At 32.4% G+C, this 18,004-nt stretch overlaps 1 pseudogene; it reads left to right on the top strand.

Moving 5' to 3' along the window:
• The first annotated feature begins 722 nt into the window (after positions 1 to 722).
• The window catches only part of LOC132685830 (splicing factor 3A subunit 1 pseudogene), a 28,386-nt pseudogene continuing 11,104 nt past the window's right edge, over positions 723 to 18,004 (top strand).

Genomic DNA, 18,004 nt, shown 5'->3' with positions numbered 1-18,004 from the left:
GAATAGCTTTCATTTTATGCATTATAGCATGTTTATGTAGCTGAAATATTTAATAAAAAGCCATGGTCAGATCATTTAACCTATTTTGAAACATATGAAGTTTATAAAGTAGGACAACCTTGTAAAATGAGAAGCAAGCACAATTTGAATCAGGACCCACGCTGTCTAGTCTGCCACACTCACTGTCCTTGTTCTGACCCGGATGATCTAAAAATGGGAGAAACATGCAAAGCAGTTTGTGGAGTAAGAGTACATGGGGGGAGGGGGTGTAGCAACTCATCAACTTACTGACTGTGCATTCGTAATCAAATTGGGTTGATGTAGTGATTAAATAAAATTGGATTATCCATATAAGGTGCCTGCACATAACAAACACTTAATGGTTATTAGTTATATTAACATTATATGTTATATATATAATATATAACATATAATGTTAATATAATTAATATTATAACCCTCCACCAGCTATAGACAATGTTGTCTAAGGGGAAGACAAAGGGAATGAAACTGAAATGCAGTAAACCATAAATCTAGTCCTTCCATTAGCATTAATTTTTTGAGAGATTCTTTGCAAGGTGAGAGTGAGGGAAATGCAGAGCTCATTCTGATCCTGGAAACATTTTTCTGTCTGGAAAACACCCTTATTAGCAAGAGTGAGTACCAGACTCCCAAACTCTGTGTGTCCCTTACTACATTGCTCTTCCTGAGGCAAGAATGAAATGGAGAACACAGAGTATGATGTGCGTGTTTCTAATGACAAACAGAAAAACACTCTCAACCGCAACCACACCAGTCTGCCTAAGAAACAATCAGGACACGACCCTTCATCACAGTCATGTCTGTTCCATCACTCACTCAAGAAACCCACAAGTCCTGGGATGTCACTTATCACCTATCCCTTCCATAGCTGCATAGTTCTGTACATTCCCGTATCCATCCCCCACATGCACCCTGTCCCAACTGCAAAATATTTATTGCCAATATAATTAAAATACACTCTATCTTTAATCTTTACCACTACTACCTCTCTCTACTTCCTTCAACTTCCGTCTCTTAACTGAACTATGCATCTCCCTTGAGAACATTGCTAGTGGCTGTTTTGTTTTATTTTGTTTTGTTTTTTTTCTTTTCTTTCATACCACTCTTAAATTGAATTTATGAGATAGCTACATTCCTAACTCCTCCTTGCTGATTCCTGATCATTGTATTAGTCTTAGCCACATTGACCCCTGAAAACATTAAGCACAGAAATACGTATCATTAGACTATAACAGGTATCTTCAATAAGTATATTATTTCAAAGGCTGTGATGTCTTTGGCATGTAAATATGGCAAACTGTCTAACTTCATTCTTTTAAGTGGCATTTTCTTCCTCTGGTGGAAAACACAATTCTCAGTGCAGTTTTCACCAGAGCAGTGAGGTCCATAGACAAGTAGTTTCCATGGACAAGTGCCAGCCCATAAATTGTTATTATATGTCTGTAATGCAATAAATACAAAACTTGAAAAAACATTTGGAAAATTATAATAACTTGATAACTACATTCATGTCTATTGAATCTGGTATCTTTAAAGGCTTCTATTTTGTATGTATTTTTATTCTATTTTTAAATCATTTATTATGGTTTAGAAAGTTATCAGTCTGCATTGCTTTGGGGAAAGTAAAATAATCAAAAAATCAAGATGAACATAACAGGCACCTCCAACCATGGTGGACCAGGTGAAGAAATTAGATTCCGATTCCAGTTGACAACTTCATCCACATGCACTCTCTACAGTACAGATACTGAGGGGCAGCCTCAAGGTTTCTAGCAAGAAAAAATTATATATATGATATAATATAAAATCATAACCGACATAACATAGCAGAACTTAGTACCAAGGAAATTAACCCAGCAGTGTGGCTCAGCCTGACAGAAGTTGACTATGTTCAAGCTGAAATAAACATACCATGCTGCTTGCAGGTAACAAGCTATCAAACAAGCTGCAGTGATGAAGGGAAGGCTGATCTCCGCCCAGAACAACCAAGAGAAAATATTGGTCTGTTGATTTTGAATTATTGAGAAGTTTCACTCACATTGGAAATAAAACTTATAGTATGTTATAATCCTTTATATGGTTCATAATTAAGATAAAATAATGTTGTGTAGTAAAAACAAACTAGTAATTCTACAATTAGGAGAAAAATCCATTTCCATAGATTTGTCTATCTGTTTCTATCTGTCTATCCAGCTATCAATCTAATATATACAAACATATATGTATAACCAAATCATTTGAACCACTTAAATGATCAGGCTCAATTTGTTATAAGCTATTAACTCATAGGAAACTCTTTTAAAAATAAAATTATTTTTTAAATTCAGGTTTGTAAGAAAAGAAAATATTATACTTTAAAGATCTGTAACAAATCAAGTTCATTTGTTTTGTAATCTTAATCTGCAGTATTCCAGGAAAGTATTATAAGATTTGAGAAGTCCTTCCCAGATTCAACTACATATGGTAAATGAAACCATTACCTTTTCAGTTTAGGAATTCATAGATATGAAGTCACTGTATGAGCAGTAACTGTGGTTTGAAAACCCCACCAAACTCCGCCTTTTTTTTTTTTTTTCTGGAGCTGAGATGTAGAAGTACTGATTTTATTGAGAATGTCTAGATCTTGTTACTTGAATAGACACAGCTTTATTCATTTATTGAGTATTTTAGTGAAGTTATATTGAGTGCTTATTACTATGTGTCAGGTAATGATCTAGGAACCAGGGTTATAGCAATGAATAAAACCAACAAAATTCTTATGTGCAGAAGAAGAAATTAAATCAAAGATGAAGATAAGACATGTTGAGACATTTCCAAAAGTTAAACATGAAAAATGTCATTGAGATCTGACTTCTGATCTGAGTTCTGAGAAGTGCAGTAAGCAAGCTTGTGGATATCTGGGGAAAGGGCATTTCAAGAGAAGAGAAGACCAGGTATAAGTGCCCAGAGGCAGAATTGTCCCAGGCATGCTGTAAAAACAGCATGGAAGCCAGCATGATTGTAACAAAGAGGGCAAGGGAGTAATGGTACCATATGCAGGCAAAGAAGGGGTAGCAGGTCACATAGGGCTTTGTATGTTTTTTCTGTGTGAAGATGGAGAGCTGTTGAGAGTCTTGGAGCAGAGGAGTGACATGATCGGAATGCTGAGTGTGAAACAACACTGTTACTATTCTATTGTTGTAATAATCAATTAGGCTAAGAAAAATAAACTACTCAAATTTGTTAGAAGGCCTTGAAAACTTAAGTGACCCAGTGGTAATTCGATCCTCAGCTATGAGATGGTCAAAGATAGTCAAAATTTGGATTTCCTGATGGATTGGATAGGGGGTGTAGGAGAATGTGGTTGACTCTAACATTTCTGGAATTAGCAGCTAGATAATTGTATCATAAACTGCACAAAGACCAGGTTTGTGATGAGTGAGGGTCAGGAACTCTGTTTTGTACACTGAGTTGGGCAACTTTTAATTATGCACATTATACATTGTCAAAGTGGTCCTTTGACACCAAGTTCTAGTTGATACTACTGAATAACATTGAACTTAGGCATGTGGTACAATAGCAAGCTCAACTTCAGTAGCATTTGTAATCTGTGCCAATAGGGCAATGCTAGCTTGTATAAGAATTTAAATAAATGTAATTATATTTAATTTTAATTTTTAAAAAATGAAAGAAAACTAGCAGAGTCAGAATGGTACCTATGATGAGAATGGAAACTTCATAAACTCCATACCATTTACACAAACATGGAAATCCCTAGGCATGGCAGAAGCCATAGCAAACCTTCATCTTTTATCAAATGATACTGGATTTAAATGAATGAAAATAGTACCATTTATGAACTTGTACAGAAGTCTAACAGTGTATTTTAATGATGGTGCCTAAAGTTGATGGAGAATTTTAGACATTTTATGTTTCAAATTCCCTGAGAAAAGAGCTTCCTCTTACCCTATGAATATAAATTTCATGTTTAACTTTTGCACCCACATTTCAATACATATTTTCTGTTATTCTTTTATGTCAAAATGAGGTATTTACTTGACTAGACTTGATCTAGAGAGAAACTGCCATCATTAAGTCATGCGAAATCAATTGATCTCATAGAATAAAATTGGATGCATCATGTTCAGAGTACTATTACTTTCTGCCTTAACTTTACTTTCAAAAAGAACCCTATTGAAGAAACAAAGAGAATATTTCAAAACTCTCTTTTGATGGAAAGGGAATATATTGCACAATATGGTTATCAGAAAGTAACAGGGAAAGAATTCTCATACCCTGGTTCTGAATTATCTTTATAATTAATTGATATATTTTACTTTATTTTATTTTATTTTATTATTTTTTATTCTTGTAATTATTTTATAATTCCCCATTTCAGCGATTCTTTTTGGGAGGCTTAACCATAGGCTTTTTCATTCAGTTAAAATGTTAGAATCCATAGTAAAAGTTTCAGGAGTATTTTCCTCCCAACAAACTTCTATTTCTCTTTACAGTTAATCTGCAGGTGTATTTGATTAAGAGATAGACCACAATGAAGCCAGATTCTAACTTCTAGAGGTACTGTTGGAGTACCCAGCAGAATTACCACTATGTTGGGAGAAGATTATATTAGTGTTTAAGTGTATTAGATTTTTTTTTCTAGTAGATTTAGACTCAAGACACAGGGAATTGAAGTTTACTTTATAGAATATGAGAATTGTTGGGAAGCTAACAATTTCATGGAAATCATGAAAGACAAAAAATATTCTCTTAATGGGTTTGTTTCCTCTTAGCTTATACAAAATGAGAAAAATAAACTTAAATAATAGAAGTAAGTATACAAAATCAGCTGACAAAACAAGGAAATTAAAATTTAATATATAGTAAGAGTAAACAAAAAACAACATATTAAAATTAAGAAAACATGATAAAAGATTAAGCTAAATTAAAGGAAGAATTTTTACAATATACTAGACACAAAAGTGTTAAATGTAATAAAACATAAATTAAGCTAAAAGACACATGAAATGAGCAATTATTCCTCTTCCTTGCTATGCTTTTATGTGCAGGTACAATCTTTCATTGATTTAGGATAATCAACATATAAATTCCTGTATTTTGCCTTCCCTGGGCTGCAATTTCATAGTTATGTTTTGAATTTGGGTTCCAAGTTATTTTTTTTATTTGAACTGCACATTTTCAAAATATGCAGTCATTTCAGTGTTTGAATTCTAGCAATAATAGAAGATATACCACCATACAATTTTTGTTTCACTTATATTAAATTGAAACAAGATAGCTGTTAACAGATGTTTAGGAAAATATTTGTAGTAATTGCTACTATGTTGTCACTGCTAGGATATCAACCATATATAAGCTGATGAAAAGAAACAGACCAAAGCAGTTGTATTCTTAGGTCAGAAATGTCTCTCAAGTACTCATAAATGTACTTGAAAATGAAAGCTTTTAATTGTACCATAACTGGCAATTCTAAAATTGCAAACGTCACAGCAAGCTTAACCAAATGCAAAACTCTTTAGAATTCTTACTACAGGGAAGAAGTATATTTCAAACCCGGTCCAAGGACAGGATTTTAGCTTGCACAAGCTCTTTTTCAGCTATCTCCTTTGGCCATGATGATCACTTTTAAAATGCACTTCACTTATTCCTCTGACTAACCAAACTTACAAAAACTTCTTTGAGGTTTTAAATATTTAACCCAAAAGAAAATTTCACAGGATAAAAAGGATTTTACATAACTGCTTGTCCATTAATGAAGGAGGACTAAAATTCATGCATCTAGTAGCTAAGTAGAATTTCAACTTATAGAGCTCTAAGTTTACTTATTCAGTTAGTTTTACTCCAGAGAAATTGGAAATCTGAATGAAAGTAATCAGAGATAATCCTTCTAAGGGAGCAAAAAGGTTCTGAGGTTATTTTTTTTTAATCTAGGTTTTGTGGATTGGCTCTAAATTTAATTCTTCCAGTTTCTCAGTCCCAGATCTTGAAGTCATTCTTTATGGGTCTCTTTGTACACATCCCATCCAATGTATCTTTGATTACAGCTGTCTCTATCTTTGATTTATATGCAGAATCTAAATACTTAGCACCAACCACCTCAGCCCAAACCAGCCTCATTTCTGACTTGGACAATCTCTATATCCTCTAAATGGAAATGCTTCCTCTGTTTTTATGCTTGCCCCAAATAGATAATTCCCCAAATGATCTCATTTAAATATAGCAGATCTTGTCACTCCTGACTCAAATCCTTCCAAAGGCTTCCTATTGCTCTCAAAAAAAATAAGTAAAAAGTCTGCTTTCCTTATCAACATTCTTTGCCTTCATTATGCCCCCTTTTCCTCTGCTTCTATTCATTCCTCTCTGTTTGGACCCAACTTTACCTCCATCCTATCATTTCAGCCTCACAACACAGATATCCCACCCCAGCCTTCACAGTGCTGGAGCCTGTGCTTAGACTGCTGGTCTCCAGTATCCATAAGACTTGCCTTCTTAGATCATTTGAGGTTTCTGCTCAAACACTCAAATATCAAGTAAAGATATTTTTTAAAACAAGACCTCCTGCTCTCCATTCACTCATTCAACTTTGCTTATGCTAAATACAACTACCTGGATTCAAAATTTTGTTTTATATTTATTTTGCCTTTTTCTACTATACATCTCTTCAAGAGATGTATAAGATGTATAAGATCATACCTTATATGATCTCACACTAAGGTATATTTAAATAATTCAAAATAATAATAATAAATTTTAATTTTTTCCTGTTATCATGATTACCAAATGTAAGAAATGTAAATTAGAAGAAAGTTGCCAACATTACATATCACATATATCAATTGAATGATGCGTTCTCTTACTCTCTCTGCTTTGATTTTTGGTTTATTTCCCATTTATCAGATATTTACAAACATCTTTTTATTACATAGATTAGCAGAGTGGAAAGGTTCAAGTTTGTGGAGATTAACTGACCTTATTTTGAGTTCTAAAGTTTGTCAGTTAAACACCATTGTGATTTTGCCCAAGTCACAATTTTAAGCTCTGACTTCTTTACCTGTGAAGTGGATATAGTAATATACCCTAAAATTTCTGCAGTATAGCATTCTGAGCATTGACAATGAATTGGGACAATCTATATCAAGTATTTATAATTTTACCTTGCAAAAAGAGTCTTAAAAATTTTAAATAATTATCATTTGATATTTTTCCATTGGGTACACAATATGGGTAATACATTTAAAAATGTCAAAATCTCTATTAAAAAAGGAAACATGATAGCAGTCTTCCCACAGGAGATTTGAAAAATAAATCATACTGTGATATATAAGATACTTTCAAAACTAATCAGCCGATTTACCTTGTGTTTGGGCTTTCATCTTAATATTATGTCCTTTATTATTCCTAATGTTAATTATTACATAGCTATCATGAATTCTTTCACAAAATTTTGAACAATTAATTCCTGGCTCAGAAAATTAAAATTAACTCATATTTAAATAATCACTTCTTATATGTTCTCTTTGGAAATAAAATCCTTACATAAATATGATTATTTTTAAATAATCTGTTCAAAGCACAAATATCACAATTTTAAACATGAAATGTTTTCTGGTCTAGTATTGACAGTACTAAAAAATTTGAATGAAAAATTCTTTCCATTTTTAACTTGTTTTCTTACTCATTGAACATCTAATAGTTAAGCAAGCACAATCTGAAGTATATGTATAGTATTATAAATAATAGATGGTAGACATTTTTAAATGACATTTCACAGGTTATGTCAAAGAGGTAAAGACACTGATACTATAAACAGATTGACATTATTAAAGTATCCCTCACCTATGATTATGTTAAATACATTTAGAGAATCACTCAAGATAAAGGAAAAGAACAGCTCTGAAATTGATTTGGATTTCTAAAAATTATAATCTTAAGAAAATTACTGAAACCTAGGAATTGGAATAAACATTACCTTCATGAGGCCATAACAGATGAAATTTTTTTTGAAAAAAAATGACTTTGAATGTTTACATATTTAATTCTGTGATTTTTTTATATCTAGTCCATTATTCTATTGCAGTATAGAAAACACCACTAAACATATTTCATGTGTTCACAATCTATAAAGATAATTATTTTCCCAAAATTATGTTACCAAGAAAGAAAATAGGTCAACATATCTAGATATTTTTAAGTCAAGAAAGGAGCTCATGGCCCACAAATTCATTTTGCCTTTAGGAAGAAAGATTTTCTTAATGCCAATTTTTACTGACCTTATTAGAATAAGAAGTATTTTTGATATGGCTAAATCATAGCTATAACTTTTTCATATATGAATGAATAGAATTACATAAAACTTATTATGCTGTTCCTCGTTTGTATATAAAAGTAATGTAAGTTGTTTTATCAATAGTTTTTGTTTAGTTTGTGTTCATATATGAAGAAAGGTTTTATCAAAAAGATAATTAACATTTCATATTCTTGATAGTAGGACATATTATAATATTGAATGTAAGAACCTTGTTTGTTATAAATTAAAACCCTTAAGTCATATTTTAATAGCATAAATAACTGGTAAATTAACAATTTGGCCCCTGAAATAGAGTGAGAATTAACTTGTTTGATAGAAAATGTAAATGCTAAGTGTTTTAAACTGAATACATATCTATCTATGTCTTATTCATATTTCTACTTTTGAATTAAAATTGACATTCTATCTTAATTCCACATGCAAAAATTAATTGCTTTATCATTATGGCTAGAGAAATAAAATATTTCTCTCTCAAAAAGAGAATGGTCAAGGAATTTTAGAAAGAGAGGACACTTTTTAAGGATTTGCTTTGTATTTTTCCATCTTGCTTGAGATCAAGAATAAAGTAACCATATATATTCAGTAACCAAATAATGGCTTCAGTGTATAATGTTACTTTTTCCTCTTTATTCTGGATGGAATTCTAGAATCTTGCAACAAAATGGTAAATAGATAAGTTCTGCCCTTATTCAATGAAGAAACAGGTACAATAGATAATTATGATGCAGCTTTGTGGTTCTATAATTGAAGAAGGGAGAAAAGAGTGAATTGAATAATATATTTATAAAATGAAAAACGTTATCTAAATTTTAAAATTATCTGATGAAAAGATTAACCATTTTGTTGAAATTATTTCAGTTGAACAAGAGAAATTCACTCTGTGTCTGTCCACTTGTGATGACTTCAAAGAATCTTTTAATTTTGAAAACAAAAATATTATTAATCCATAGTCTCTGGATTTGACCACTCATGATATATGGGGAAATAAACAGAAAGAAATAAAAATACAATATAAATAATAATTTGTGTTATAAATTTGCAAATAAAATATCACAAAACTTATGAAATAGAGTGGATAAATTTCCCTGAAAGACAGAAACAACATTTTATGGGGAAGGTAAAAACTTAGTTGATTTAGGATTTATTTTTTAATCACATTAGCTTAAAAACTAAATTATAGTTTTCCCCATTGCTTAACTATCTTTCTCAAAAATGGTACCATTTCTGAATCTTCATATGGTAGGGCTAATAAAATAAGAAACATTATTTGTCTCACTATTTCTTTAATAAAGTACTAGAAGATAAGCCATGACTGCATAAAACAGAGATATAAATAACACTACAAATGGATTATTGAATATTAATATTAATGAATATTAAAATTTATAAAGTTAACAGATTTAAATAAACATATGATTAAATTTTATAATAGGATAATGCAAATATAAACATTTTGCATATCTTAATTTCAATATATTATGAACCAATAGTGCATTTAGATGATTATTATGTTACAAATTATTTATTGGCAATTAAAATTCTCTTTTGTTTTATAGCATATCTCAACTTCTTACGTTTTCTTTTTTGTACTTTTAGGTTTTCATTTTAAAAAAGATTAAATCTGTGGATAATCTTAAAACTCACCCACTCTTTCTATTTCAAGTATATGACTAGATATTCATTATTTAACTTGTTGAATAATTCCTTTCGTCACCATTACCTCAGAATATTCCTATGAGAAGTAACTTTGTCTTTAAAATAATCAGATGAGTTACTTTTCTGGAGTAAATGGAAGTAATAATCTTGGTAACTCCTATCTGTATAGTAGTTGGTCTTGATGGTCATTTTATAAACTTATTTAGATTATTAATGACTTAAGAGAATAAATAATGAGTCAACTTCTGTTTGAATGCTTTTATTTCAGGGCATTTTTCTTAAATAATAAAATTTACAACTTTTGTGTTGACTGCTTATATGGAAAATGCAATAGTGACACCAACATACATATATATGTTCATATATTAATCGCTAGAGGATTGCTGACGTAACCAAGATTAGAGGGGCCAGCATTAAAAAAAAAAGGGGGTGTATCACTGAATGAAGAGCTGACATCTTCAGTGTTTTTTCCCCAGGACTTGCCTATACCAAGCATGAGGCAAAACTGAAATCTCATGTTTTGTTCAGGAAACAGGCTGCTTATGTATTTGGATTTAAAGCCTTGCTCTTACTATTTGTTTCACATTTGTTTCTCTCTTCTTTCCTTCCTTTCAACAGATCCCTTCTTCCATGTGTTTGTTCTGCATATTTTTTATTGTTGTTTGATGGTTTCTGTATTAGTTTCTTTTGTGTACTGTGACAAATGATCACAAACTTGATGGCTTACACAACAGAAATTTATTCTCTCACAGCTCTGGAAGCCAGAAGTCTGAAATCAGTTTCACTGAGTGGAAATCGGGGGGTCAGTAGGGCTTTGCTCCCTTTGGAGGCTGCAGAGAATTTGTTCCTTGGGTCTTCCAGCTTGTTGTGACTGTTGGCATACCTTGACTTGTGGCCACATCACCCCAAATTCTGTACCATGGCCATGTTTCCTTCTCTTCTGCATATGAAATCTCCCCTTGCCTGTTTTTTAGGACACCTGTAACTGATTAAAGGCCTACTTAGATAGTCCAGGTTAATCTGGCCATGTCAAGATGCCTAACTTAATCTAAACATCTGCAAGGAACATCTTTTCCTTATAAATTAAGATGTATAGGTTCCAGGACCTAATAGGACCTAATATCTTTGGATGTCCATTACTGAGCATTCTCTGTACTTATTCTAGAATTAATATACATCTATGATTTCATAGAGTCTACTAAAAATTAAAACTTTTCAAAATGTATATGAATCCCTGAACTCACTGGTATTATATTGAAATAAACAAGTCCTGTGCATTGAGGGATTTCCACTTCTGACTTCATGGAGTAAATGGCTATCAGATTTTCCTCCCTACATGAAAACAACAGGAACAGCAAACAAAGCAAAATACATGACACAAAACTTTTTGAGACACTGGTTAGCTAGCAACAAAGGACAATGTTCCTGAGACATTTTGAGGAAAAAACAAAACTAACAAAAAAAAATAAAATAAGATGAATATTACAGTTGTCCCAGCTTATTAGATTGTGGGATAGGGAGAGGAAGCTGAGGCAAAGCCCAGCATAATCCCTAAGTTAAGGAGATGAAGCTGAGAGTAGGAAAAGTTCAAGGCACCTAGAGAGCATATGAAAAATCTCTGATAAGACAGAGCTACATGAAGAAAAAACCCTGGACATTTGCACAAGTGGTCACCTAACCGTTTAGTAGAATGGTAGTCATTGTGTACATGGGAGAAAACTATGTATGGCTAGGGAGTAGGGAGAATTAAAGCAGTTGTTCTTAACCAAAGATAGTTTATTCTGCAGGAAACATTTGTCAATGTCTGAAGACAGTTTGGATGTTCACTGCTGGGATGTGCTACTGACATCTAGCTCATAGCAGGCAGTGTTGCTGCTTAATATCCTACAATGCACAGGACTGTCACAGGTCTCACAATATAGAATTATCCAGATCAAAATATAAATAGTGCCAGGATTTATGGAGTATAGAGTATAATACCTGCACTGCACAGGGATGGGAACATGGGCTCTTCTTATCAGTCAGTCTAGAAAATCTCATACTTCACAAAGTACCAAAAAAAGTCTTACTAGAGTAGAAAGGAATACTTAGAATTGCTCTGCAGTACCCAAAAGGATCACACTATGTCTAAATAACCAGAGCTCAGAAGAAATATAATTATTTATAGAAATACAAAAAAATATCCAACATCCAACAAAGTACAATTAATATTATCTGGTATCCAATCAAAGATTATGAGGCATCCATATCTCAGTTTAAAAGCTTTCAGTTTTCACCGTTGAGTATGGTGTTAGATATGAGCTTTTCATAAATGCCTTTTATGTGCTGAGGTTACTTTCTTCTATACTTAATTTGTTTTGTTTGTATTATTTTATTTTTTTATTTTTTTAGACTTTATTTTCTTAAGGCAGCTTTAGGTTCACAAAAAATTGATGGGAAGGTACAGAGATTTCCCATATACCCCATGCCTTCACACATGCATAATATCCCCTATTGTCAACAATCCCCACCAAGTAGTACATTTGTTATGACTGATGAATCTACATTAATAAATCACAATAATCAAAGACAGTAGTTTACATTAGTGTTCACTCTTTGTGTTGTGCATTTTTTTAGGTTTGAACAAATGTATAATGACATGTTCTCATCATTTTAGTATCATACAAAAAATATTCACCACCCTAAAGTACTTTTTATCATACCAAGTATTTTCACTAACCTAAAACACTCTGTTCTCTGCCTCTTCATCCCTTCTCCCCACCCTAATCCCTGGCAATCACTGACATTTTCTTATTGTCTCATAATTTTGCCTTTTCTAGAATGTTGTATAGTTGGGTTAATAGAGTATGTATCCTTTTCAGTTGGCTACTTTAATTTAATGATATGAATTTAGGTATCCTCAATGTTTTTTTGTAGCTTAATGGATTTGGTATCAAGCTGATGTGGCCTCCTAAAATGTGTTTGGAAGTGTTCTTTGCTCTCTTTTTTGAATAGTTTCAGAAGTGTTGCTAGGACTTATTTATTTATTTATTTTTAATATGGTAAAATTCACCTGTTGCGGGCTTTCTTTGTGAAAGGTTTGTGATTAGTGATTCAGTCTCTTTATTATTGGTCTGTTCAAGCTTTCTATTTCTTCTTGATTCAGTTTTATTGTTTTAATTTTTTAAATATTTATTTTGAGAAAGAGAAAGAGCATGAGAACTGAAAGGGCAGAGAGGGCGGGGAGGGGGGAGAGAGTGACAATCCAAAGCAGGCTCTGGGCTGTCAGTGCAGAGGCCAATGCAAGGCTCAATCTCATAAACCATGATATCATGACCAGCTTAGCCACCCAGGTACCCCTCTTCTTGATTCAGTTTTGGTAGGTTCTATGTTCCTAAGAAATTGCTCATTTCTTCTAGGATATCCAATTTGTTAACATATAATTTTTTTTGTAATAGTTTGTTACGACTTTTTTTCCCCTGTGGCATTCCTCTGTCTTTATTTTGTCTATTTGAGTCTTCTCTTTTTTTGTTCTTGGTATAGTTAGGGGGTTGTAGATTTTGCTTATCTTTTCAAAAAATTAGTTTTTTCAAATTTTCCCATAATTTTTCTATTCTGTATATCATAAATTTCTGTTCGAATCTTTATCATTTCCGTTCTGCTAATTTTGGGCTTAGGTTGTTCTTATGCCCAACTTTGCTTTTTCTTTTCAACATATTACTGGAAGTTCTAGCCATAGCAACTAGGCAAGGGAAAAAAAAGGCATCCAAAATGGAAAAGAAGTAAAATTTCTGTTTGCAGATGACAGATTCTTATATGTAGAAAACCCTAATAACTTCACACACACAAACTTTTAGAACTAATAAAAAAATTCAGTAAAGTTTCAGGGTATAAAATCAACATAAAAATTAGTGCATTTCTATTCACCCATAATGAACTATCTGAAAATAACATTAAGAAAAGCAATCCCATTTACAATAGCATGAAAAAAAAAGTACTTAAGAATAAACTTAGCCAAGGAGGCAAAAGATCTGCACCTTGATAAATATAAAACACTGGAGAAATAAAGCAGACAGAAATAAGTGGAAAACATCTTATGTTCATGGATTGGAAGAAACAATATTGTTAAAATGTTGATACTATTTGATGTGACCCACAGGCTTTATGTAATCCCTATCAAAATTCCAGTGACTTTTTTTTTTTTACAAAAATAGAAAACAATTCTAAAATACCTATGGGGGGAAAAAAAGATACTGAATAGCCAAAGTAATTTTGAGCAAGAAAAATAAAATGGGAGGTTATCACACTTCCCTATTTCCAAATACATTACAAAGCAGCAACAGTCAAAACAGTATGGTACTGGTATTAAAACAAACAGATAAACCAAGGGAACAGAATGGAGAGCCCAGAAATAAACCCACACTTATATCATCAACTGATCTTCATCAGGGGTGTGGAGAATACACAGTGGCTATGGTGACTCATTAGGTTGTGCAAACTAAATATGTACAGCTATCTTTTTTGTCAACCATTCCTAAATAAAATGGTTAAAAAAAAATAGAGGAGGCATCCAAGGAACGAGGAAAAATGAAACATGTTAATAGAAGTAATGATGTCATCAAAATTGAATGAGAAATGAGACATATATTATAATTAGCAGGGGAGGTTATTAAAACAGGAATTATAATTGTATTTCAAAGGTTCAAAATTTAAATAGATGCATGAAATTTTCCTTTTTCATGTCTTAATATAATTAGCATGTAAAACTTCAAAAGCCAAATAAATACAGTCTTACATTGTATTTATTTAGATTCATACAATATTTAACATTTTGTATATTCTTTATTCCTTTCTTCATTTGCTATTTTCCGTTTAGAGCCATTTTTTATCTTGAAGTCTCTCTTCAGTTATTTTTACAACGGCTGGTTAATGTGAAATTCAAATTAAATAGTATGAAAATTATTTCATTTTTTGAAATATTTTTTTAAAATAGAATTCTAGCATTCAGTACTTAAAGATATTATCCATTGTTTTCTGGCTTTCCATATTTCTATTGATAATTTGACTGTGGTTTTATCTTTGCTCCTTTAATGATAATATATTTTTTCTACTCTTGCTCATAATTTTTCCTCTGGGTTTTAAGGAGTTTTTTTTCCTCTGATACACCTAATTTTTCTTTTATTTATTCAATATGCTGTTCTTAATATGAACCAAGTCTGTATGTACACCATCCTTTCACAGTGTATTTAATCCACGTTTTTCTCAAAATAATTACCTCTGTCATAGTCTCCTCTCATTTGGGGACTCATTACATGGAGGGTTGCTGAACTTCTTTTTGTGTGTGTGTAACAGTCTGTCATATGACTCATCTCTTCATACTTTCTATGTAAGTTTTGTCTCTTTATGATCAGTCTGGATATTTTTTCTGATCCTTTCTCTTTTTTTCTTTTTAAATTTTTTAGATGTTTTTATTTATTTTTGAGAGAGAGAGAGAGGGAGTACTAGTGAGGGATGGGCAGAGAGAAAGGGAGACACAGAACCCGAAGCAGGCTCCAGGCTCCAAGCTGCCAGCACAGAGCCCGACATGGGGCTCAAACTCACAAACTACGAGATCATGACCCAAAGTCGGACGCTCAGCTGACTGAGCCAGAAACCTCTTTCAGATCCCTTTTCTTAGTCATTATTACTATCTGCTGCTGTCTTGCATACTATTAATCTGTTTATTTCTTAAATCTTATGATTTTCTTTTTCGTTTCTAAAATTTGTATTGAATAATGTAGTCTCCAGATTTCAGGGAGTAATTTTCCCCCTTATTGAACATTCTGCTCAGAAATTAATAACAAAATATTTGAGAGATCATAGATGATAACTACCATATATTGATCACTTCTGGATCTATTCTGTTGTCTGCCCCATCTACCTCACAGGACTATTGTATGGATGAAATCAGAAAACTGAAAGAAATTTCTTTGAAAAGAATAAAGCCTAAAGTATATTGCAATTGTAAGAAATGGTTTTCTGTGTTTACCTGACATCAGTTATTTGACAACATCTTGAATTTTGTCATCTGGTTCTATTTATCACACTGCTTATTTTCTTTTTACAGAATGATTGGAATTGCATGTAAAAAATTTAAAAGTTCTTGATGGTATCTTTCTGCAAAGGGGAATTAACAATATTCCACAGGTAATTATAATAGGATCAGATTTCTTATATCTAAACAGTAATTGAATTGATTCATGTGAGAATTTAGTTTTGAAGAGGATTGAACTATTTAATTTTAATCTTAATGTATAGCCTTTCTGGGGTTTTAATGGAAATCAAGGATATTTGCCAAGAACACACCTCCGTGGATATTTTTTAAAGTCTCATGTTTGTTTCCTCGGTCAATGAGACTATAAAAAGCTCTTCAGAGTGGCAGCTCCCTAGCCACTATGTTCTGCTTGGGTTCAAGATTTCTTGTTTGTAAAGCTTAGGGATTAGTAAATTCATTGGGAGAAATGTCTCACATTGTGAGGCTTAGTTCCCTACAGTTCCCTTTTCTCCTTAAATTTGATCCCTCATGTCTGTACTGTCTTGGTAGAGCTTCATTGTCAAATTGTCTCCTCAAGCATGGGACACTTCTGTAGCATCTATGCTTTTACTTTCTCTTTGACCCTTGTGTCCTTGTTTCTAATTGTAAATATCTCTGATAAAAAACAGAAGCTGGACTTACCGAAGCGTATGCATAAACTCATTTGTATGATTGTCAAAAAAAGAAGAAACAGCATCATTTTCTACCAGACTGAATCTATTAATGTGAATGTGCACACCAATTAGTTTTAGCCCAATGTGCTAGCTTCAGCCACTGGGACCCGATGATGGACATTATTTTAAAAGTGAGTAATTAGAAATTCCTTGTAATATCATAGATCAAAAATCCAAATATCAAGGAAATAGTAATGGTGGTGTAGAGTCATTATAAGTGGCCTGCCCATCCACCACCTAATCATGTCATCCCTGGAGGTCCCATAATAGCCTTCATTAAATTGTTGAGAAATTTACTGATGTAGTAATGGCCACAATAATTGAAAAATGGTTCAAGTGTCATTATCTGAAAAATAGGAGTGCTGGGAAAAGATATTAAAGATGAAGCTTTCCCCCTGCTTGTTAAGATGATGAGATGACAGAGACCAGAAAATGATATTTAGCTCACATAGATCAAGTGACTAAGGAGCCCATACCAAGTAGCTGGTAGTGTGATAATGAGAATGTTCTGACCACAGGAATATTTTATATTTGTTGAATTGAGTTTGCATTCTCTAAATCAAAGCAGATTTCTCTTCCATTAATGCCCTCCATGGTTAACAATAATATGAATATCTTCTTCAAGGTGATTTTTCTAACACAGATGTTTTACTTGTTCATTACACACCAGACCCTGGTCCAAGGTGAGATGAAAAAAAGAACAAAAACCTTCTAATCACTTGATCACAAATGTGTGTGATTCTTATCACAATGCACTCATACAGAGACAGAAACATCTGCAAATATAAATAGTACAAACCTCAGAAAAATATATAAGCAATCCTTATTAAGGATGATATGTTTTTCTAAATGCAACAAATATAAACATGACCTTTCATGCAGAATAGATACAACTCAGCATAATGACACTATTGCAGTTCTTTCTCTAGCACAATACATGTGTGTGCGTACAATAACCAGATTCAGTAGAGTATCTTTTCAGTGAAGAAAACTGTAAATTCTTAATAGTTAACATTATGACACCAAGACTTGGTAGAAGTTTGAAGTTCAAATTTGTCTTGATCACGGGTCAGGTAAAATTCTGTGCGTGATTTCTTTCCTCATTCATTCCTGCAAGTTTAAAAGCTAGAACCTAGGTATTCTATTGCTTTGGTGGGACTCCCATCTTCAACATCCACTCCAAGAGCTATGGAAAGAGTCTACATTGTTTGTTATTTTAGTAGTAAATTTATGAGGAGGTGTCTCAAAAATGTACAGGTTTTCAATTTGTCC

The sequence above is a fragment of the Panthera onca genome, chromosome F1 (genome assembly GCF_046562875.1).
Source record: "Panthera onca isolate mPanOnc1 chromosome F1, mPanOnc1 haplotype 2, whole genome shotgun sequence".
Classification (NCBI taxonomy): domain Eukaryota; kingdom Metazoa; phylum Chordata; class Mammalia; order Carnivora; family Felidae; genus Panthera; species Panthera onca.
The sequence above is the reverse complement of the archived record's forward strand: the minus strand, read 5'-3'. Positions and strand labels throughout refer to the sequence as shown.